Raw genomic sequence first — 24,280 nt, forward strand, 5'->3', positions numbered from 1 at the left:
GGAGGGGGTGAACCATGACTTAGGGACGTGCTTGTCCAAAATGTAGGGTGTGTTACAAAAGTACCCCCCACCGATTTGAACTAGCGGCCCTTTCGGCTCAGGGTTAGAAGGGGGATTTCCGTGTCGGATTTGGCAGCTGGAGGGAGTTTTCGCGCGCGTTGTAATTTCGGGATAGCAAGGCGCGGGTTGTGAAGGCGCCAGTTTTGGGAGCACGATATCTGAATTTTCGGGATATAACAAGGCGCGGGTTGAATTTTAGGGACAAGCCTAACGTGTAATATTGTACTTGTACGTACCAAATCAATTCGCACTTCCCTCAACCAAAAAGAAAACGAAAAAATAAAACTATTCACACCACACAAAGAGAGAGTCTTGCCCCGTTTTACTATAAAAATGCTATTCAAAGCTACTCCCTCCTTCCATCTATATAGGGCCTAATGCGTTTTTCGATGCTAACTTTGACCAAATATTAGAGCAATAATATATGACATGCAACTTACACAAAGCACACCGTTAAATTCGTCTGTGAAAGGTTCTTTCAATGATATAATTTTCACATTGTGCATGTCATGTACTATTAATCTTGTCAATAGTCAAAGGCGGTCTTAAAAAACGCATTACGCCCTATATAGATGGAAGGAGGGAGTATGAATCCATGTTATGTCCAATTAAATTTTTTCGCTTGCTGTATAATGCATGTAACCTACTCATACCAACATTTTAGTGCATTCCAAATGTCTATACTACCGCTGCAATTCGAACTGAATTTGAATTCGTTTCTCTATTTCAATAAGAATCTACAATCATGATTGTTGCCAACTTCAACCATCATTCGTGTATTACCTTAATAACACACCACATGATTACTATAGAGATAGATATGAACTATGTGTACTACATGAACTCGAATTCTATTTTTTGAATACACTTGATGTTGATTCCAAATAATAGTACATTTGATGTACTAACTATATATTCATAATCTAAACCATGTTCCATACGTGTACACCGTGTTTATCACACATAGTATAGTGCCCCGCCCCCTACATTATGACAAGTATTTAGACCTGAGCTGCAAAAGCCACACATTAGCCCAAATTATGATCAATGTTCTATATATTATACGTAGTACTAGCAAGATGCCCATGCGTTCCACAGAACATCAACATGATCAAGGGGAGGCCTAATTTGCAAATATGGAGAGGGGTGTGGGTATCTTTTTTCAAAATTGCCATAGTTTCCTTCCTATCCGTCAGATATAAATCGGACGGCCTATATTGCAGGATGGCAGGCACACCATCATCAACAACTCCGTTTTTTATAAGAGTAGAGATAAAATATATTATATGTAGTATAACATGTTCATAACCACACCATGTGTATCACCGTTATATATATTCACACATGCGTCGGTTTAAAACACTATGATAAATTCTTCAAATATCCGAATTCGCTTTTTATAATGAAGTATGATCTCTATTCGTCTTTTACACCCACACAATCCTCTTATCTTTGTAGCTAGCTAGCGCTAACTTTCTCTCGTGCATGCACACGCCCGCATCCCTCTCACCCTCCCTCAGCATTCTCTAGCTCCATCGCGCAAATTCGTCTTTTCACTTTAGGTCGTTCACCCACGGTGTGTGTAGGCCCCCCAGCTCCTTCTTTACGGCACACATCGATCGATATGCCTCTCTAGCCAGGTGTGCCTAGCACAAAACACAAGCTTCCCCTCTTCTCTTATCACCGTCCATGCCTCACTCCCACCACTCTTTTCATCGATCTCGTACTCGCACACTCCTCCCCCCTCGATATAGTATGACTCTCGCACCACCTCCTAGATGCATCCCTCTCTCTCTATCCTTCTCCCCGTGCCTCATTTGCTTCTAACACACACATGCATGTATACCGATCGATCTCCCAACATATACCTAGGTCGACTTTAACTATTCCCCCCCATCGATCGACGTACCTCACAAGTTATGTCTCTCCTTTCTCTGACAAAGGACGATTGATCTTCCTATGTAGTTATGTCTGCTTACCACAGCCATATCGCCCCCCTCATCATTCGTGCATGCCTCCTGACCCGTCTCTCACACGCACGTGCACAGACAGGCAGCCATCCCCTCTCTTATTGATATTGCAGGCGTGCCCTCCGGTTGTCTAGCAAGCCTATCCCACCATTTGTTAGAAGCAACTCCACTACCACCCCCTCCAACACTCTAGCTCTGTCTCTCTCCCAACCTTATTCCTCTCCTACACATATGCATGGATGCCGATCGATCTCCCTTAATACATGAGGTAGATCGATCTCCCTTAATACATGAGGTAGGCCTCTCTCCTCCTCCACACATATACCAGCCATTGTACCTCTATAGTTAATTAGGCCTCCCTCCCCCCCACCACACACCGATAGTCGAGCGCTGTAGGTAGGTATCCATGCCACAGAGACAAACTGCACCTGTCCCCTCTCACGTTCCAGTAGGCCAGCCACTCTATATCTTTGACGTGGGCACACACAAATTCGATGGCACTCTTTATCGATCGCGCGCGCACACACACACACACATCATCCCTCTCTTCGATTCTATGGACACCTCAAGCCGATGATACCTCCACTCTCTTCTCGTGGATCGCCCCCTCTATATATATGATATATCCAGGACTCTATTTCACACACATTGCATATGTTACATTTTTTGATTGACCCCACCCCCCCCAAAAAACTCTCATGAACCCACACACTATATCTCTCTACGTTTGTATCTCTCTCACACAACCCCACGTAGGTGGTGTACGTATACAAGAAGAGAATAGGTGCACCGTGCACGTACTCACGCTTCGTGCCCAGCCACACCCGCGCGGGTACACGGTGGAGCTCATTTCTGTACGAAATGGCAGCCCACGTGCTAATTTGAACGCGTGTAGCGGTTGTTTACCTACGGAGGTCGTGTACCACGCGTGCACGAAACAAAGTTCGACTTGATGCGTTGGCGCGTTATTTTTAAATAAAGTTATATCGCTCAATGGCACGTACACAGAATATAAAACGATTTTTATGGAGAAAAAGGTAGTCCGCTCCACTATATACAATGGAGCCTGCCTGCCTGGTTTGTCTCTCTTCAGAGTATCTCACACAAGGCTGCGGTGGCCTCTCTCTCTCTCACCGTTGGTCACTGATCCGGCCGCATCCCGTCCGCCGGCGGAAAGGGAGGACGTGCATCGTTTCTCCGTTCGACGGCGCCGAGGCAGCACGTCCCGATCTGCGGTACACGCCGTTCTCTCTGACCAAGCTCCGGCGTGGTAGGGCCTACGCCACCTGCTCGCTGCCGCAGTATGGGCAGATTCCGCCCGCCGCCGCTCACCTAGTTACATCCCGACGACCTCCAGGTATCCCCTCCGGCCTTGCTCCACTGCCCGTCTTCCCACGTCGCTGCATGTGGATCTTCCATAGTTCTTTGCCCAAAACGTAGCTCGTCCGGCGTACTTTCCATATTGCAATCTCGTCCTCACACCGTTTTAGACAAACACAACCGTGTTGTTATCTTCCCTTAGGACAAGGAATATGCTTCTTTTTTGTCGTCGCATGTGTCATCAACTGTTATTGGCCAGTAATTGTTTCCTTTCTACCTCTTTTTTGCAAACAGGGCTATCCATTTCACCTCGTTGCTATTGCGACCTTTTGGTGAACTGCACAAATCACTTTTTTCTTAAGAGTGTTTTGTGCAGTTCTACCAAAATGTCACACGGGCAACGTCTCTACATTTCAGTGCGACTGCACAAAGGGAGATTGGTTTTGCTCTATCCTCCTCATCCAACTCCGAGCCTAATCTTCTCCAACTAGTTAGTCTTAAGAGAGACTGCAAAGGTGACCGGCTTCTATTTGTGTGTTTATTGTTTCATCAGCAGTCCTCTATTATCGTAATCACACTTAATATCTTTGGAACAGGGACGCTCAGCTCTATTTTAGTGGAACTGCACAAAATGATCGGAATGTTGCATGCTCCAGACAGCTACTTTTTTCCCAACATGCCTTGTTGATTTAGACAGAGCTGGGGGGACGTTGCTGCCAATGAAAGCATGGATCAATTTTAATTTAACACCTTCTCACAACTTTGTCTTCAGTTGTGATGTAAATATTAGCTCTGATTAGCAAGGAAGTTAGTTTTTTATTGCTTTCGAAAGAGCATCGATGGCAAGACACACGAAACAAAAGCTGAAAGCTCACACCATTGTACAATTTCATGTCGCTGGAAAATTATTTGTATAGTACGTCAATTATGTAAACAAATGCTGGAAGCTTGATAGCATTGCCAGAAGCCTCTTCGGCATCCGGGTCCATGTGCCATGCACAAAATTATACTCCTTCGTTCCTAAATATTTATCTTTTTACAAATTTCAAATGGGCATATTTTAGAGTGTAGATTCACTCATTTTGCTTCGTATGTGTACTCCCTCCGTTCCTAAATATTTGTCTTTCTAGAGATTTCAACAAGTGACTACATACGGAGCAAAATGAGTGAATCTACACTCTAAAATATGTCTATATACATCCGTATGTAGTAGTCCATTTGAATCTCTAAAAAGACAAATATTTGAGTAGTCACTCGTTGAAATCTCTAGAAAGACAAATACTCCGGAGTATATTTAAGAACCGAGGGGGTAGTGCACAGCCGCATGGGAGACTCAGACCGGTCGTTGCGCCGCATTAATAGTGAGTAATGAGCAGTCAAATCATAAGCCCCACCTTTCCCACTGTAAGTTGCTCGGAAGAAGCAACCATCAATACGCTCTTCTTTGAATCCGCTCATACTACTCCATCCGTCACTGTTTATAGAGCGCGCTTCAGAAAAAGAGAAAATCTCTGGGACCAAGGCGACTAGCGATCGGCCTGAAAAATAGCATTGGTAGTTATAGCACGGCGTCTATTACTAGAGGAAATAATGCGTACACACATGCATGCAGTGCTTCCACCCCGGGTACACACATGCATGCACTTACTCCACTCCGTAGTACTACATCGAGAGAAAATTGCGGTTACCACGCCCTAATTAATTGAGCATTAAACCAAACGCGTCTAAAGTCTCTCTGGTGGTGGAAATGCATTGAGAGAAATGCATCATAATGAAGCGCGCCCTGTAAACTGTGACGGAGGGAGGAGTAGTATGAAGGTGCAAAACCAAGTACGCGTATGGCCAGTCGGTCAACGCACCTCCTCTTGGCATATCACTGACATGTGGGACCGGAGTGTGAGCAAACCGATCTCAATTGACGGCAAAATGGCCAACCCGCCGTTCCTTGAGAGAGACGAGGAGCGAGAACACACAGACGGGCTCGCACGGAGGCCAAGATATATTCGAGCATGGTTGATCGATATCATCATTACATGTTGGGCTGCCGTTTTCCGCCCTTCTCCGGAATAAATGTGTACTTTATCAGAGATTAAAAAAATAAGAGTACAGAGGCTCCACCATGCGGTTCTAGTAGTAGTACTACTCGTACTACTAAACCTTGCGCTTGGCTCTTCGCCTCTTCGTGAAGTCGAACAATGATGGTACTCCGCATGTTCGGTACTACAGTGTATGCCTCTGGCAATCTGACACCGAATGAACTGATGCATGTCCACCGCCTGGGCGAGGGTACGTTGCATTAGTCAAAAGGCGTAAGCGAGCTTCACCTTGTCCTGCAAGCTTCTCCTCGTTCTGCGAGTTGACGGGACACACCAACAAGTAGTGCTAGTCCATACTCCCTCCTTTCCGGTTAATATGGCTTAATCTTTTTTGCGGGTAAATGAGAGAGCTTTATTCATATATAAGCATTCTTAGGACGATCAGCCAAGACACTGGTCACTAGGAAGCGAGGTACCCCGCAAAAAAAGAAGTAGGAAGCGAGGTGTTTCATCAAGCCAGCTCTCGGCCACATTCAAAGTGCAGCAAGCACGGTTCGCACAAAGATGCGCCGCAAGGTTTGCTGACCTGTTTACATGCTGAATAACAAAAAAAGAGGAAATATTACCGAGCGCTCCTATTTGTAACAGGATATGAGCCAGAATTAAGCGAGAATTGTGGCGAGTGTTCCATGCAATCAACTTCCATTATCACATGCGAGAACCCTCGAAGAGAACCAAATGTCTTGAAGATTGCTTTATCACATTTTAAAAATATAATAAGAGTGCAGACGCTCCTCCATCTGGTTCCTAGTACTAGTATAGTACATACCTCTATAGACTATAGTAGGTACTAGTACTAGTAAACTTTGCGCTTGGCTGTTCGCCTCTTCGGGAAGTGCAACAATAATAGTACTAGTATAGTGTATGCTTCTGGCAATCTGACACCGAATTAACTGTTGCACGTCCACCGCCTGAACGAAGGAGAGCTTGCATTAGTCAAAAGTTCCTCCTTGTCCTGCGAGCCACCGCGCGTAAGCTTCTCCCGTCCTGCAAGCTTCTCCTCGTTCGGCAAGTTGACGGGACACAGCAAAGTAATGCTAGTCCATACTGCCTCCTCTCCGGTTAATATGGCTTAATTTCAAACGAGATAAATACACTGTCTGTCACTGTATATTTGTAAAAATATGGTCAGTGGACTTCATAATACGCTCATTGCGCTCAATATGTACATTTTCCGGTGTTTATACGGTCACTAGCTCACCCTGGCTGAGTATGTGTGTGCATGCACGTGTAGGTTGAGCACTTGAGCGTGACCGTGTGTGTTCCGTCGTGTGCTCGGACATGCATGCATTAGGGCGTCGCGCGCGTTTTTGCGTCCATGTGTACGTGTGACTGTTGCATACACGTAGGGGGAGTACGTGTAGGGGCCACTAAAGGAGCAGTCAAATCACACAGTAAGTTAGTCGGAAGAAGCAACCATCATTTCACTCTTCAATGACACGTACGCAATATAAAATGGTTGATATGGAGAGAAAAAGAAAACCACTATATATACACTAGCAGGAGCCTAAGCTACAAGCCTGCTTGCTTGGGTTGCTCTCTTCACAAGCATAGAACGACGGTGGCCACACCGCTGGTCACATATCCGGCCTGATCCCGCAGCTGGGGGAAGGGAACAATGTTCTGCGTAGACGCGGTCGACATCGGCGAGGGAGAAAATCCACAGTCGGTGCGTCCCAATCGGGGGTCACCGCGGTATGGGCCGATGCCGCGTCCCAACCGCCCTTCTAGCTACAGCCCGACGTCCCAGGTAGTCCATCTTCCTTTTGGAGCCGGCTTGCTCCACTGCCGCAGCTCCCCACGTAGCTCCATCTCCATGTCGATCTTTCTCTACTTCTACCGGCTTCTACTTGTGATGAGTTTATGTCTCATGAACTAGTGCCAGTACTATTATTCTAATCACACTTCTTCAATATCTTTGCCATCAGGGATGCTCAGCTCGATTTTAGTGGAACTGCACAAAAGCATCGTATGATCCGAGGGTGCCAGCCGTCTTTCCTTCGACAGGTTCTACCTGGCCAGGAAATTAAATCCTGTTTAGGGTTTAGGGTTTAAGTCGCAGTGACCCCATCAGTAGTTTTTCTTTCGTACATGCTCTCACAACTTCTGTCTTTAGTTGTGAAGTAAATATTGGCTATGATCTGTGAATCATTGAGATGCATCAGCATGCGTGTTAGTTTTCCTTTGTATTTGATGGAATGTTGTAACGGGGCAACCTTGGAGTAGGAATGAAAATGGAGTGGAAAGTTTTCGTTTTTCCGGAGAAAAAATGGAAACGGAGAGAAACCAACGTTTCATTTTGTTGGACCGCGCCATCGAGCAAAACCAATGTTTAAATCACGTCTGTCGCGTTCATGTCTCACCCTCCTCCACGGCTCTACCCCACACGGTCGCTCGACATGCCACTCACCGCAAACCGAGTATATGATAACTTTCCCGCCTGCTTGTCGATGGATCGCGCCATGGAGTACTGTACTACTGGAAGAGATTGACGAGTTGGGGGAGGACAGCTAGCTGTAGCACGGACTCCCAATAACTTTTTACATGCATGTTGTGGCCGGCTATTGCGACCTTTGAACACGGAGCAGTCGCGTGCACCAGGAAGCGGCGCGGGCGACGCTCTCTCGACCAGCGTGCCACTTCAATGCCGGCGCCATTGAGAGGTTGCGTCCGCTCAGGCCGGGCATGAATGCGGCACTGACCGTTTCAGGCGGGAAGCACGCGCGGGTGATGAAGAGGGTTCGGGTTGGTCAGGAGCAGCCATGGCAGCGGTCCGGACGCCTGCAAACAAGAGATGTTGTACGTTAATATTGCCGCGTATATAATTAACAACGTAAATAATGTGCTAGTTGGACAAATATGATTGGAGATGGAGATGGAAATGGAATTTTAAGTAAACACGGATATGCATGTCTATGTCTATGTGTGTGTGCGCGACGACTCTCGCGACCTGGAAGTGGGGGCGTGTTTTTGATCGAGTTTTCTTTCTTGGTACGTTAAAAAATTGTCCGCCAGTTTTCGTTTCTTTTTTCCGGGAACGCGCGTATTCTATTTAAACCACTACTATGGAGAGATTGTTTTACTCCATTATAGCCTCTTGTTTGATAGAGTTTCTCGCGTCTCGCTCTCTCACCCTCTCCATATCAAAACAAGATGACAGTGTCCACACTATCTCTCTCCTCACCGGTGGTCACAGATCCGGCCGAATCCCGTCCGCTGCGGGAGGTGAGGAGGTGCAGCGTTGACGTTGTCGCCGTCGGCGATGGAGGAAGCCGATGCGCACCGTCCTCTCGGAGCCGGCGCTGGCGCGGACGAAGGTCCTCCGCGCCCTTGTTCGCTGCCGTCGTGTGGGCAGATCCCGCCCGCCCGCCTAAGCGACATCTCGCCCACCTGAGGTATAACTTCTTGTACTGGTCCAGCTCCCCAGGTCGCTGCATGCGGGTTTTCTTCTATGCGACTACTCCCCAGCTCCCCATGTATAGTAGCTAGGGTTCGTCGGCTGGTCCAACATCACCTACTATTATAGAGGAAATGCCACTCGAAAAGTTGTCCTGATTTATGCCTCGGTGGAGGTATACATGTTGTTTCGACAAAAAGTACATGGTGGTTGTGCGGTCATTGTCCATATGCTCCTATTGCTGCTGCTAATCTAATACTATCACTGGTTAAATGAAGAAATGCTTTTTTTCTCGGGTATCCTGGTTTAGTTCCCATCAAGATAATCATGATGCTTCTGTTTGTTGGTGTACTTTTCATAATTCTTATTGACAATTGAGATGTCGTTGTTAATCTTGTAAAACAAAGTAACAACACTATATCCCTTTTTTATATTTTTGGAAACAGCGATGCGTATCTCCATACCCGGGCATGTCTTCCTCAATTTTAGTGGAACTGCACAAAATTGGATGGCCATTGTTGTTCCGCCTCACTGTCCTCTGCCACGTGGTTCTTCCTTCCTCGAGCTTGACTACTGAGAAGAAACAGACCACAGTGAGGATTTGTCGAACTTCATAGGTGCCTCACCCAAACTTGATGCCAAATGGATGATGCATCACCACGATGACCTATCGATGCTCATGGTTGCGCCTCATGGTTGCGTCGGCTGGTGAAGCTGATCGATTTTCAATGAAAAACAAGCTGTCTTCCATCAGTGCTCTTTGCTTGTTACCCACAAAGATGATATCCTTCGTCAGTTCACCTTGGTTGCGTTGGAGACGCAGTCGTCTTTCACGTTGGTGCAATTTTATCACACAATTGGCTATGAACCAAATGTTTCCTCGAAGAAGGATCGACGTTGGTACTAAGAGCATAAGTTTTGTATTGATTTCTAAGCCTTCTCACAACTTTGTCTCCAGCTCCCCTGTAATTTTATTTGTCCAGCTATTAACTTTGATTAAAAAATGGTGTGGACTAAAAACCCGGATGGACGTAGTAGCCCTCCATTTTTATTTACTCCGCATATTAGATTTGACTGAAGTCAAACTTTGTAAAGTTTGACCAAGTTTAGGCCGAACACAACAAACCATAATTATTAGAGAGGGCAAACTGTACATACTCTCAAACCTTTCCGATAATTGAAATTAAAATTCTTTATTTGTACACACTCTCACACGTTTCCGATAATTTGGCGCATGTGTGGTTGTTCACTTAAGGGAGGGTAGTGTACCGCACGTGAAGGACAGGAAGTGCGACCAGGACGCGTGGATCGTTAGTTCATCGGAAGTACTCCCTCCGTTCCTAAATATTTGTCTTTCAAGTGGTTTGCAATGGACTACCACATACGGATGTATATAGACATTTTTTACAGTGTAGATTCACTCATTTTGCTCCGTATGTAGTCATTTGTTGAAATCTCTAGAAAGACAAATATTTAGGAACAGAGGGAGTAGTAGTTTTCTTCACTGGTACGTTAAATAAAGAGTTTCGTTTCGTACTTACACAATTTAAAACGATTGTTATGGAGAGAATAAGAAAACCACTCCACTATATATTAGTCGTATACACGAGTACTATATGGACGCAGCTTCATTGACTTTAGTGCACCTGCCTTTGGGTTTATGACAGGTGGGCCCAAAATGTGGCTGGCCCACCTGTCATACAGCCAAAAGCAGGTGCAGTTAAGGCACCGGAGCTCAGTCCGTACTACAGTATATATATAAGCTGGAGCCTCAGCGCTTGTTCGCTAGGGTTTGCACTCTCCACACTCTCGCCGCACTACATATATATATACACGCTGGAGGCTCAGCGTTCCTTTGCTAGGGTTTGCTATATTCACTGTCTCTCACCCTCTTCACCAGATCTAAACAAGACTGCGTTGTGGCCTCTGTCTCTCTCACCCCCCTCACAGCTGGCGAAGGAGGCGTCTGGATCCCATCGCACCGGGAAGGGGAGGAGGTGCAGCGTTCACTCTATCGCCTTCGGCGAGGGAGGCAATCCACTGCCGGCTGCGCTTTTCTCTTTCACCCAGCGCCTGTGCGGGAGGGCCACCGACCCCTTCTTCCTCGCTGCCGTACGTAGTGTGGGCAGATCCGACCTCCCGCCGCACGCCTTGCCACATCCCGACGACCCTAAGGTATAAGTTTCTTTGAAACCGTCATTGGTCTAGCTGCATGCTGATCTTTTTCGATTCTGTAGTCGAATCTAGGTCTTGGTTCAAAGAGGAAAGAAGGATGCGGTGGGGTGGAGCATGAATCTAGGATGTGGTTCAATGAGGAAAGGAGGGAGGGAAAGTAGTATAGACTAGCTATCCAGCCGCTTTGTTGGTCGAAAAGGGAAAAAGGGGGTAACCCAGTACACACATCTGTAAGGAACCGAACTCTTTGTTGAAAAGGGAAAGAAACTGGGGGGTCGGGTAGTTTGTGCAGGACTAGATTTGCTGCCCTCACATCGGAAAAAGTTTCAAAGAGAACAAATATGGGACCAACGCAGATATGCTGCTTGGCTACATACTCTGCATCACCCATTTATACGCGTGGACGCACATGGTGCTGGCATGTCCCATGTCCCATCCACATGATCGTGCAGTGTGTTTTGAGATGTTGTGCTACTTATATTGGCACTGTTTTAAATAAATGTTGAATTGAAGCTATTGTATTTTAAGCAATGCCACTCTCAGAATTAACTATTGAACTATTTTAAGAGAATTTATGTGTTAATAATTGGTTATGTGAGAACGGTTTATTTATTGGTGCCTTTGTTATCGTATAGATTGTCCGGAGTGTGAAGCGGATCAAAATTAATCATTAGAGTACTTCAACACCGTTCAAGGCAATTTTTCACTTTTGATTTTGCTCATCCTATATTTTGCTTTGCATGTGTGGTTTTATGCTATGATATATGTTTGGCCTGATATTTGTATCACGTGCTGTCATGTCTTGGTATTAATTGTGTTATGTGATGGTGTGGTCAACTTGCTATGGTAGACGTGGGCATGTGTCGAGTGATCCATGAAAGTGGTGAGTGTTTATAGCCGTAGGCTCGGGATTATTAACCAGGTGAATGCGTCACTGGCAGAGCGCTCTATTGTCCCTAGAGAATGCGCCATTGACAGAGCGCACTTGAGGCGAGGTATAGTTTTTGGAACTTAAATCAGATGAATGCGTCCTTGGCAGAGCGCTCTATGGTTCCTAGAGAATGTGCCACTGACAGAGCTCACTTGAGAGACTTCTGAAGTTCTTGACATGTCTACTTAGAATCTTTGGGGTTATCTTGGACGAATAAATTAGAGGCGATTGTAATTCAGTTAGTGGAGGTAGGTGAAGACATTCTTCTCCAAACTGTCTTGTGTGTTTTGTTTGTCATACACTGTCTTGTGGATGTAGGTTTGCTATATCATATTGTGTGATTTGCCAATATATTCAATGTATTGACCCTTTGTGGCTGCAACTTATCATGTTTCAGGATTTTCAGATGATCAGTGAGATACAGTAGGGTCGCGAGTCTTCACTCAACATGTTCTCCAATGGGCATTGATGGACTCATCGTTTATTATGCTACCTTTTCGCTATTATTATTGAATAAGTTAGCCATGTGTTGTTTAGTTTGTAATACTTTATAAATTCTGGATCATACGTTGTAGTAAATGATGCACTTGTTATTTGATATTCATATGTACTGTGTGTGCTAGCGAGTCGATCCAGGGACTAGCACAGTGAGTACAGAGAAATCGAATCTTATCAGATTCGGGTCATTACGGATGGTATCGGAGCAGTGTGTTGACTGTAGGCCGTGACCCTAGAAAATGGATTAGAAAAGCCATAGGAGTGAAAAACTTACTTTACAACTTTTTGTTGACTTGTTAGTTCATACTCTTGTACTCACATCTTTACTTTTCAAAAAGAGATGACCCCTGGAATTATATTAGTGTTATTCAAGGACTTTAGTTGGCAGACCACCATTCCTAAGTTGTGTTCGATAAACGATTTGCGGTAGTATGATGAGATCATATCTCTTGTGGATATGACCTTACCTGTAGGTTTTGCTTGTGTTGTGTGATATGTCATACGTTGGTTGGTCATTGCTTTCCGTGTTGTCATATTTTGTGGATTGTTTGTATTCTGCAATTGGGTGCTTTGATTGATCATATGTGCTCTTTTGATGTGATTACTTTACGATAGTTTTGATCACTTGTGTGAATTGTGTGAATGTAGTGTTTGTTTTTGTTGTTGTTGGAGTTTTAGTTGCTAGCATGAGCATATGGGTAGTGTTTTCCCCCTTAGACCTATTTCTGTCTATATATCACCCCTGCTTACCCATCAGATGCCGCTGAGGCGTAACTCTAGAGGCAGTGGTTCAGGAGACAACAACAACAATGACATACCGCCATACATGCAGCAGCTGCTTCAGGGACAGACTCCATTGATCCAGTTACTTGTTCAGAACCAGAACCAGAACAACAACAACAACAACAATAATCCACCACCACCCCCAGTTGATGCACTTACTCGTTTCTTGAGGTTGAATCCTCAGAGGTTTTCTAGTACCCCTGAACATATTGCGGCTGATGACTGGCTTCGCTCAGTTAATAGGAATTTGGAGACAATTGGTTGCACTTATGCAGAGAGAGTGAGGTTTGCCTCGCATTTGTTAGAAGGACCAGCCGCAGTAGGGTGGTACAATTACTTGGTCACCTATCCTATTGCTACTATCACTTGGGCGCAGTTTCAGGCAGGTTTTCGCGCCGCACATGTGTCTGTTGGAGCCATGAGTCTGAAGAAGAAGGAGTTTCGCAGCTTGCGTCAGGGAGGTTGCACTATGAATGCATATGTGGAAGAATTGAATAATCTTGCATGTTATGCCCCTAATGATGTTAACACGGATGCAGCTAGACAGGAGAAGTTTCTGGAATGTCTGGATGATGAGTTGTGTGTTCAATTGACAGTGGCAACATTCAACAACTGTCAGGAGCTTATTGATAAGGCTATTGTACTTGAAGGCAAGTTTCAAGAGGTTGAGAACCGCAAGAGGAAGGCAAGTGACACATATTTGAACTCTGGAGGACAACGGAAGGACCGTAATTCGTTAGCATCTTCTGAGTACTATGGTTCCAAAGTGGACGTGTATAATGGTCATAACCGTCATAACCACGATGGGGATAATCATCACAACAACAATGGAAACAACCACAATGGTCAGAGGAATGGCAACAACGACCACGACCTTTCGATGCCCACAAGGAAGGGTCTAAGCCAGTTACTTTGTTACAGATGCAGGAACCCATGACACTATTCAACAAACTATCCTAAGCTAAAGAACATGAATTATGGCAATGAAAATTCTTGAGAGAAGGAGATTGATCACTTCGAAAGTGGACATGTGAATCACACGAGGTTAGGAAGACCAGATAATGCACCAGTCTTTGGTAAGATTCTTAATTAAGTATCAAGTATTGTGACCGTTCTTTCAGCATTGATGCATCATATTTAGTCGTGTCAAGGGAGATTTGGAAATATGCAATGAGTAAGCCGAAAACTTTGGAGTATGGATTATATCAAGTACCCATCTTTAACCTTTGCTAGGCAACTCGAATCTCGAGGACAGATTCATTTTAAGGGGGGTAGATTTGTAACATCCCAAATTTTTAAAATTTGGAATGTTAATAGGATCATTCTGTTCATCATGATTTCTATGCATATTTGAGTTTTCTGATTATTCAAAGTGTTTTCCAACAAGGCAAAGTATTTGGAGTGGAGATAATAGATTTCTCCCCTATTAATTATATTTGGAAAATGCTAAGAATATATTCTGGTGTCACACTAAATTATTTTGGCTTTGTAGAAGCTCAAAATTATTATTATTTAGTTGTTATCATATTCTTTATGTGCTTGCAGTGCATAAAATTAATTTTTCAAAAGTGCATATGTGTTTTAAAAAATGTTCACCATTCTATATTAGTAGTAATTTTTACTTGCGGTTTCTGGTACTTTAGATCTATATGTTATTTTAGTTTATAGCCACGATAGCTTCCTGCTTAGTATCATTCCAACAGATTTTACTATTCATCGGCCAAACAGGGCAGCCCAGTTGTTCTCGCCCGTGCGCTAGAGCAGTGCAGCAGCAGCTAGCAGGCCGAAGCCCATCGGCGCACCCCCCGGTTCTTTTTTTGTTTTCTCTGCCTTGACCACTCTGACCAATGTCATCTCTCTCTTCGTGTTCTTCACTGGAACTCCTCCGATCCAAACCCATCGATTTCGGATCGATTAGATCGATCCTATGCCACTCTTGACCTCCGTATAAATAATCCCTTACGTCGTCCTCGACCATTTTTGGCCAAAATCTAGCCTCCATGCCCTAGGTCGATTTTGCGATCTCGCCGGAGTTCCACCGCTGTTGACCTCCGCCGTCGTCGTTTCCGTCGCCTACAGTGGGTCCCAGCACCTCCTCTTGCCCCTGTTAATTTCGCATTGATCTCCTCTATCGCCTTGACCCTCTACCTCGCAGAGGGAGTACCAAACCGAGCGCCAGGACCTCGGTCCGAAGATCACAGCCACCGCCCGAGCTCCAGCCGTCCTCTGTCGTCAACCCCGTCCGCCACCGACGCCGCTGAGGACTTCTTCGAGACCGCAACAGAGCTCCGCATCCCGTGCGCTACCGCTGGAGTCTGGAGACCACCAAATCAGGCGCCATCATCGACTCCGAGCCACCGCGCGTCTTCTTCCCCAATCCGGCGCCGCCTAGCCGTCTGTTCTCCGGTGAGTCGCCCCCATCCGTCCGATCTCCGTTGGACGGCTACGATTAGATCCCTGCTATTTTTTTCTTTGAAACATTTTGGGTTATATACCGGCCATCCGTCGTTTAAGTAAACACCATCTGGTCACTCACGTCATGCCACATGGCAATTCCACAGCAGCCGCGGCAGTTCTTCCCATATTGCTATTATGGCATAATTTTTCTTTGCAGATTCCATATAAAATTTTTATTTATGTATATCTTGAGATCCGTAACTCCAAATTCATCGATTCTTCTTCCTGTGTACTCGTAGTGACCAGGAGAATACTGTAGAACCAAAATCTCACATGTTTGCACTTTTCAAATTTGATTTCGTTAGAATTTTCTCAAACTTAAAATTTAACTTCCAGAGGCCATATCTTTTAAACCGTTGATCCAAATTAGTTGGTTCTTTTTGCATTGTGATCCTACTAGAATGTAGATACGATATACCTACTATTATGTTTTGTTGTTTAAGTTTTATTTGAATTCCCTGCTGTTGACTTTAATGTGGTGTTATGTGAGAACAGTTTATTTATCGGTGCCTTCGTTATTGTATAGATTTTTCGGAGTGTGAAGCGGATCAAAATTAATCGTTAGAGTACTTCAACACCGTTCAAGGCAAGTTTGCACTTTTGATTTTGCGCATCCTATATTCTGCTATGCATGTGTGGTTTTATGCTATGATATATGTTTGGCCTGATATTTGTATCAGGTGCTGTCATGTCTTGGTATTAATTGTGTAATGTGATGGTGTGGTTAACTTGCTATGGTAGATGTGGGCATGTGTCGAGTGATCCATGAAAGTGGTGAATGTTTATAGCCGTAGGCTCGGGTTATTAACCAGGTGAATGCGTCACTGGCAGAGCGCTCTATTGTCCCTAGAGAATGCGCCATTGACAGAGCACACTTGAGGCGAGGTATAGTTTCTGAAACTTAAATCAGATAAACGCGTCCTTGGCAGAGCGCTCTGTGGTTCCTAGAGAATGCGCCACTGACAGAGCTCACTTGAGAGACTTCTGAAGTTCTTGTCATGTTTACTTAGAATCTTTGGGGTTATCTTGGACGAATAAATTAGAGGCGATTGTAATTCAGTTTGTGGGGGTAGGTGAAGACATTCTTCTCCAAACTGTCTTGTGTGTTTTGTTTGTCATACATTACCTTGTGGATGTAGGTTTGCTATATCATATTGTGAGATTTGCCTATACATTCAATGTATTGACCCTTTATGGCTGCAACTTATCATGTTGCAGGATTTTCAGATGATCAGTGAGATACAATAGGGTCGCGAGTCTTCACTCAACATGTTCTCCAGTGGGCATTGATGGACTCATCGTTTATTATGCTACCTTTCCACTGTTATTATTGAACAAGTTAGCCATGTGCTATTCATTTTGTAATACTTTATAAATTCTAGATCATACGTTGTAGTAAATGATGCACTTGTTATTTGATATTCATATGTACTGTGTGTGCTAGCAAGTCGATCCAGGGACTAGCACAGTGAGTACAGAGACATCGAATCTTATCAGATTCGGGTCGTTAAGATGGTATCGGAGCAGTGTGTTGACTGTAGGCCGTGACCCTAGAAAATGGATTAGAAAACCCATAGGAGTGAAAAACTTACTTTACAACTTGTTGTCTACATGTTAGTTCATACTCTTGTACTCATATCTTTACTTTTCAAATATAGATGACCCCTGGAATTATATTAGTGTTATTCAAGGAGTTTAGTTGGCAGACCACCATTTCTAAGTTGTGTTCGATAAACGATTTGCGGTAGTATGATGAGATCATATCTCTTGTGGATATGACCTTACCTGTAGGTTTTGCTTGTTTTGTGTGATATGTTATATGTTGGTTGGTCATTGCTTTCCGTGTTGTCATATTTTGTGGATTGTTTGTATTATGCAATTGGGTGCTTTGATTGATCATATGTGCTCTTTTGATGTGATTACTTAAGGATAGTTTTGGTCACTTGTGTGAATTGTGTGAATTTAGTGTTTGTTTTTGTTGTTGTTGGAGTTTTAGTTGCTAGCATGAGCATATGGGTAGTGTTTTCCCCCTTAGACCTATTTCTGTCTGTATCTCACCCCTGCTTACCCATCAGATGTCGCCGAGGTGTAACTCTAGAGGCAGTGGTTCAGGAGACAACAACAACAATGACATACCGCCATACATGCAGCAGTTGCTTCAGGGACAGACTCACTTGATCCAGTTACTTGTTCAGAACCAGAACAACAACAACAACAACAACAACAACAACAACAATAATCCACCACCACCCCTAGTTGATGCACTTACTCATTTCTTGAGGTTGAGTCCTCAGAGGTTTTCTAGTACCCCTGAACCTATTGCGGCTGATGATTGGCTTCGCTCAGTTAATAGGAATTTGGAGACAGTTGGTTGCACTGATGCAGTGTAACACCCACGATGCGGCTATATCTCTCACGTGTCGCGACACGACTTAGAGGCATAACCGCATTGTAGGTTTTGTCACAAGAAGGGTCATCTTCACACAATCCCATGTAATGAACAAGAATGGGATAAAGAGGGTTGGCTTACAATCGCCACTTCACACAATACTTAAATAAATCATACATCATTCAAAATACACACATAGACCGACTACGGTCAAATCCAAATGAAAATAAGATAACCCCAAATGCTAGATCCCCGATCGTCCCAACTGGGCACCACTACTGATCATCAGGAAACGAAACATAGTAACGACCAAGTTCCTCGTCAAACTCCCACTTGAGTTCGGTAGCATCACTTGCACTGGTATCCTCGGCACCTGCAACTATTTTGGTAGAATCTGTGAGTCACGAGGACTCAGCAATCTCACAACCCACGAGATCAAGACTATTTAAGCTTATCGGTAGGATAAGGTAATGAGGTGGAGCTGCAGGAAGCACTAAGCATATATGGTGGCTAACATACGCAAATGAGAGCGAGAAGAGAAGCAACGCAAACGGTCGTAAGCTAGAAGTGATCAAGAAGTGATCCTGAAACTACTTACGCACAAGCATAACACAAGACCGTGTTCACTTCCCGGACTCCGCCGAAAAGAGACCATCACGGCTACACACACGGTTGATATATTTTAATTAAGTTAAGTGTCAAGTTCTCTACAACCGGACATTAACAAATTCCCATGTGCCACATAACCGCGGGCACGGCTTTCGAAAGTTTAAACCCTGCAGGGGTGTCCCAACTTAGCCCATCACAAGCTCTCATGGTCAACGAAGGATATTCCTTCTCCCAGGAAGACCCGATCAGACTCGGAATCCTGGTTACAAAACATTTCGACAAGGGTAAAACAAGACCAGCAAGACCGCCCGATGCGCCGACATCCCGATAGGAGCTGCACATATCTCGTTCTCAGGGCAACATCGGATGAGCACTCCGTACAACTAAAACCAGCCCTCAAGTTTCCCCGAGGTGGCACTGCAAAGGACTCTAGTTCAGACCAACGCTTAGAGAAGCATTGGCCCGGGGGGTTAAAATAAAGATGACCCTCGGGAGCGCGACTCCCAAGGGAAAAGTAGGTGGTGGTGAGGCAAATGGTAAAACCAAGGTTGGGCCTTGCTGGAGGAGTTTTATTCAAAGCAAACTATCAAGGGGTTCCCATAACACCCAACCGCGTAAGGAACGCAAAATCAAGGAACATAACACCGGTATGACGGAAACTAAGGCGGCAAGAGTGGAACAAAACACCAGGCATAAGGCCGAGCGTTCCACCCTTACCAAGTATATAGATGCATTAATTCAATAAGAGATATTGTGACATCCCAACATATCCATGTTCCAACATGGAACAAACTTCATCTTCACCTGCAACTAGCAACGCTATAAGAGGGGCTAAGCAAAGCGGTAACATAGCCAAACAACGTTTTGCTAGGAAAGGTGGGTTAGAGGCTTGTCATGGCAATATGGGAGGCATGATATAGCAAGTGGTAGGTAGCGCGGCATAGCAATAGAACGAACAACTAGCAAGCAAAAATAGAAGTGATTTCGAGGGTATGGTCATCTTGCCTGAGATCCCACAAGGAAGAAGAACGAGTCCATGAAGAAGACAAATGGACGAAGTCGAAGAAATCCTCACAAACGCGACGTTATCGGAACTAACCTGAAGAAGCAACACCGGAAAGAAGCAAACAACATGGTAAACAACCATCACATAAACATGGCATGATGCACAATCAAGTATGATGCATATCCGGTTTAAAGAGGCATGGCATGGCAAAGTGCAACAAACAACACTACAAATTAAGTGGAGCTGAATATGCAACGAGTTGCATATTGACGAAACACCACATGCATTTATTTAGTTCTCTCCCGATTATGTACCCAACTATATTAAATATTATTAAACATGGCAAGGGGTGAAGCATATGAAAACTACCTATCTAGGCAAGTTTAAATGAGGCCGGAACAACAAAAACAATTCCGGAAAATCCCCATGTGCATATTTTGAATTAGCTACTATTCTGCCCTAAAACATATTTAAATGTTGTTAAACAGTAAAACAAAGGGCACCATGTTAAACTAGGCATTTTCCACCCCATTTACATCTAAAGTTTATTTAATTTGGAGCTACGGTTATTTAGTTATGAAATAAATCATATTAACATGCTATTTATGCAAAATAATAGCAAACAACAAGTTAAACATTTCAAACATGGGTGAAAGCAGCATATTATGAAACTAGACAAAATTCTAAACAATTTCATATATGAAGTGTTTTAATCCGATGCATGGTTTGTGAGTTATTAAATGCATGAACTAAGGGGGGGTTTTCTGTAAAACTGCAGTCTCTGGATAATTAGCAAAATCGCATAACTGGAAAAAAACATGAACGTGCCGAATCTGCACTTGGGCCAACAGTGTACAGGAGGCGGCTGCTCACCTTGGGTCAACAGGCCGAAGGGGAAGCAGAGCGGCGGGCCAGCGGATCTGGGCCGCGGGGATGCAGCCCACGCAGACGCGGTCAACGGTGACGGGCGAGGTGTTGAGGCAGAGGTGCCATCCTCCTCTGCCCGAACTGCTGCCGCTCGATGCAGCGAAGGAGACCCGCGGCTGGAGGGGCTTGGCGCGGCGAGACTTGGGCGCGGGATGCGGCCCAGGCGATCTGACGAGGCAGGGGCGCACGGGACCTGACGAGCTGGTCAACGCTGAGCGAGCGAGGCAGGGGCTCGGCGACTCGCGCGATGGAGGGGACGCCAGCAACGAGATGGACTTGGCGAAGCAGGCGAGTTCCGGCCGGTCGGGATCTCGCTGGAGATGCGGTAGGGCGAGGTGCAGGCAAAGCTTGCAGGCACGAAGAAGGCCGCGGCGGGCGGCTGGAGGGTCACAGTTACCATGCGACGCGGTGGGATCAGGCGATGGGACAGAGGGGCGCGAAAGAGGCTCTCATCGAGGTCCTCCGGGAAGCAGAGCAGCGGTGTGACGCCGAGCTACAGAGGGACTTGCGGCGGAGCTCGGTGCCTCGCCTCGCTGGAAGACAAACGGGACGGCGGCGGCCGGCGCTGGTTCATGAGCAGTAGAGAGCGAAGGTTAGAGGAGAACCAGAGAAAAGGGGAGAAGGGGCGTGAGGAGATGGCGACCTGCTGGCTTCGGTCGGCGCGGACGAGGAGAAGGTAGGGCCTCGGGCATGGGGCGGTGAGGACGGCCTGCTGGAGCATGCTTGGGGAGGAGCAGGGGCACGTGAGGAGCTGCTGTTGGTCATGGTCGTCGGCGGGGGCGAGGCCTGGGTGGATTGGCTGGATCTAAAAACGAGGAAGGAAGGAGGCTGGTTGGCTCGATGTGGAATTCGAGGAGGATTTGGTGGAGTGGCGGCGGGGAGGGACAAGCCTCCTAGGTTTTAGGGTTAGGCTAGATTAGGTATGAGGTTGGTCTATAATAGGTAAAGGGGAGGGTTTGGATCATCCGATTTAAATCGAACGATCGTAATAAAGAGGTTAGGGAGTCCACATAAGGAAACGGAGATGTTTTAGGGGTGTTTGGGGATGATCTGAATCCAACGGTGATGATTGAGCGGGTCGGGTTCAGGACAGTTTCGGATGCGCTCGAGAGGGGGTCTAAGAGAGGTCGACAAAGACAAAGGGTCCCGATAAAGGTCAACGAAGACGAGGAAGAAGCGGCAACTACAAGCGGATGCAACTTTTGAAAACATGACGGCAACAGAGTGCCAATGCAATGTGAATGATGCGATGATGAATGCAACAAACAAATAAATAACACAGCTGACACGCAAAACAAGGAAGACATCTGGAGCGTCGGTCTTGGGGCGTCACATCAAGAGAGAGTGAGGTTTGCCTCGCATTTGTTAAAAGGACCAGCCGCAACAGGGTGGGACAATTACTTGGTCACTTATCCTATTGCTACTATCACTTGGGCGCAGTTTCAGGCAGGTTTTCGCGCCGCACATGTGTCTGCTGGAGCCATGAGTTTGAAGAAGAAGGAGTTTCGCAGCTTGCGTCAGGGAGGTCGCACTGTGAATGCATATGTGGAAGAATTTAATAATCTTGCACGTTATGCCCCTAATGATGTTAACATGGATGCAGCTAGACAGGAGAAGTTTCTGGATGGTCTGGATGATGAGTTCTGTGTTCAATTGACAGTGGAAACATTCAACAACTGACAGGAGCTTATTGATAAGGCTATTGTACTTGAAGGCAAGTTTTAAGAGGTGGAGAACTGCAAGAGGAAGGCAAGTGACACAGATTTCAACTCTGGAGGACAACGGAAGCACTCTAATTCATTAGCATCTTCTGAGTACTATGGTTCTGAAGTGGACGTGTATAATGGCCATAACCGTCATAACCACGATGGGCATAATCATCACAACAAAAATGGACACAACCACAATGGTCAGAGGAATGGAAACAACGACCACGACCTTTCGACGCCCACAAAGAAGGATCTAAGCCAGCTACTTTGTTACAGATGCAGGAACCCAAGACACTATTCAACAAACTGTCCTAAGCTAAAGAACATGCATTATGACAATGGGAATTCCGGAGAGAAGGATATTGATCACTTCGAAAGTGGACATGTGAATCACACGAGGGTCGGAAGACCAGATAATGCATTAGTCTTTGGTAAGATTCTTAATCAAGTTTCAGTATAGTGACCGTTCTTTCAGTATTGGCGCATCATATTTATTCATGTCAAGGGAATTTGGAAATATACAATGAGTAAGCCTGAAAACCTTGGAATATGGATTATGTCAAGTTCCCATCTTTAACCATTGCTAGCCAACTCAAATCTCGAGGACGAGATTCATTTTAAGGGGGGTATATTTGTAACATCCAAAAAAATTCCAGATTTGGAATGTTAATAGGATTATTCTTCGTTATCATGATTTCTATGCATATTTGAATTTTTTGTTTATTCGAAGTGTTTTCCAACTCGAGGCAAAAAATTTGGAGTGGAGATAGTATTATCGGATCTCGGGTTCCGGCAAAACCCTTAAGGTTCGAACTCTGGGGTGCGCGCGAAGTTCTTTCCCTCCTACCGATCTGCGCCCTAGCTCGCTAAGATCTCGCGGACGAACTCGACGAACTCGCAACATAGAAAGACACGAGATTTATACTGGTTTGGGCCACCGTTGTGGTGTAATACCCTACTCCAGTGTGGTGGTGGTGGATTGCCTCTTGGGCTGATGATGAACAGTACAAGGGGAAGAATAGCCTCCTGAGGTTGAGGTGTTCTTGTGTTTGGTGTGTGGCCAGGGATTGGCTCTAGGTCTGACGAGCTCAGTTTTGCCTGCCCCTACTGTGGTGGCTAGCTACACTTATATAGGCCCTGGTCCTCTCCCCAAATATTGAGCGGGAAAGGAGCCAACAACGGCGGGCAATTTTGAAGGGGGACAGCTAGTACAAGCTATCCTGACAAAAGTGGTCTTCGCCTGCAAAAGGCTCTGGTGGTGACGCCGTCTTGGGCTCCATGGTGACCTCCGTCTTGCCGTCCTGCTAGTCTTCGGTCTCGTTGCACCGATATGGAAACCTTTGCTTGATGCCTTGGTACTCCGCGCCTGCGCCTGCCTCCTTAGCACCAAAGAGGAAACAAGGACGCTGCGCGCTGGCGCCCGCCTGGCGCCCGTATGGGTTCGATCGTCATGGCTCACGTCACGAGAGCCTCGTGAGGTTTCCCCTGCCTTGATATCTCCGCTCCTCGTGAGCCTGCCTGGCGAGGCCGCTCCTGAGGAGGTCTTGCGCCGTCCGCCCCGCGAGGCTTGGCCCCTCGCGAGGGTCTTGGATGCCTTGTCGATGAAGATGGGACGTACAGGCCTGCTCGCATAGCCACGCCATGGGCCGTAGGCAGGCAAGTCTGGGGACCCCCATTCCCAGAACGTCGACAGTAGCCCCCGGGCCCAAGGCGCGCTCGGACTTGGCTTCGAGGCGAAGCCAAAGGGCAAGTACGGAGCGCTGCGGGCCCCAAGAGCCCGCGGCCTCGATTGACGCGTGGCGGTTGATTGGACGTGGGCGTCTCCGCTTCCCCATGCTGCCTTAGAATCCGCCTGGCTACGCGGCCCCCGCAACCTACACAGTTATTCCTCCGTCGCCCGCGCCTTGCTTCCCCAATCTCTCTGCTTCCTCGAGACTCTGCTTCTCCTCTCCA

The 24,280-nt window shown here is 45.9% G+C and overlaps 1 long non-coding RNA gene across 1 annotated transcript; it reads left to right on the forward strand.

The window, feature by feature from the left end:
- The first annotated feature begins 15,199 nt into the window (after nucleotides 1-15,199).
- LOC123049227 (uncharacterized) lies at nucleotides 15,200-16,274 on the forward strand. The gene is made up of 3 exons (XR_006423493.1): nucleotides 15,200-15,308; nucleotides 15,386-15,636; nucleotides 16,214-16,274. It is a non-coding gene; the product is annotated as an uncharacterized lncRNA (long non-coding RNA).
- The last annotated feature ends 8,006 nt before the right edge of the window (nucleotides 16,275-24,280 follow it).

The sequence above is a fragment of the Triticum aestivum genome, chromosome 2D, assembly GCF_018294505.1.
Source record: "Triticum aestivum cultivar Chinese Spring chromosome 2D, IWGSC CS RefSeq v2.1, whole genome shotgun sequence".
In the NCBI taxonomy this organism is placed as follows: Eukaryota; Viridiplantae; Streptophyta; class Magnoliopsida; order Poales; family Poaceae; genus Triticum; species Triticum aestivum.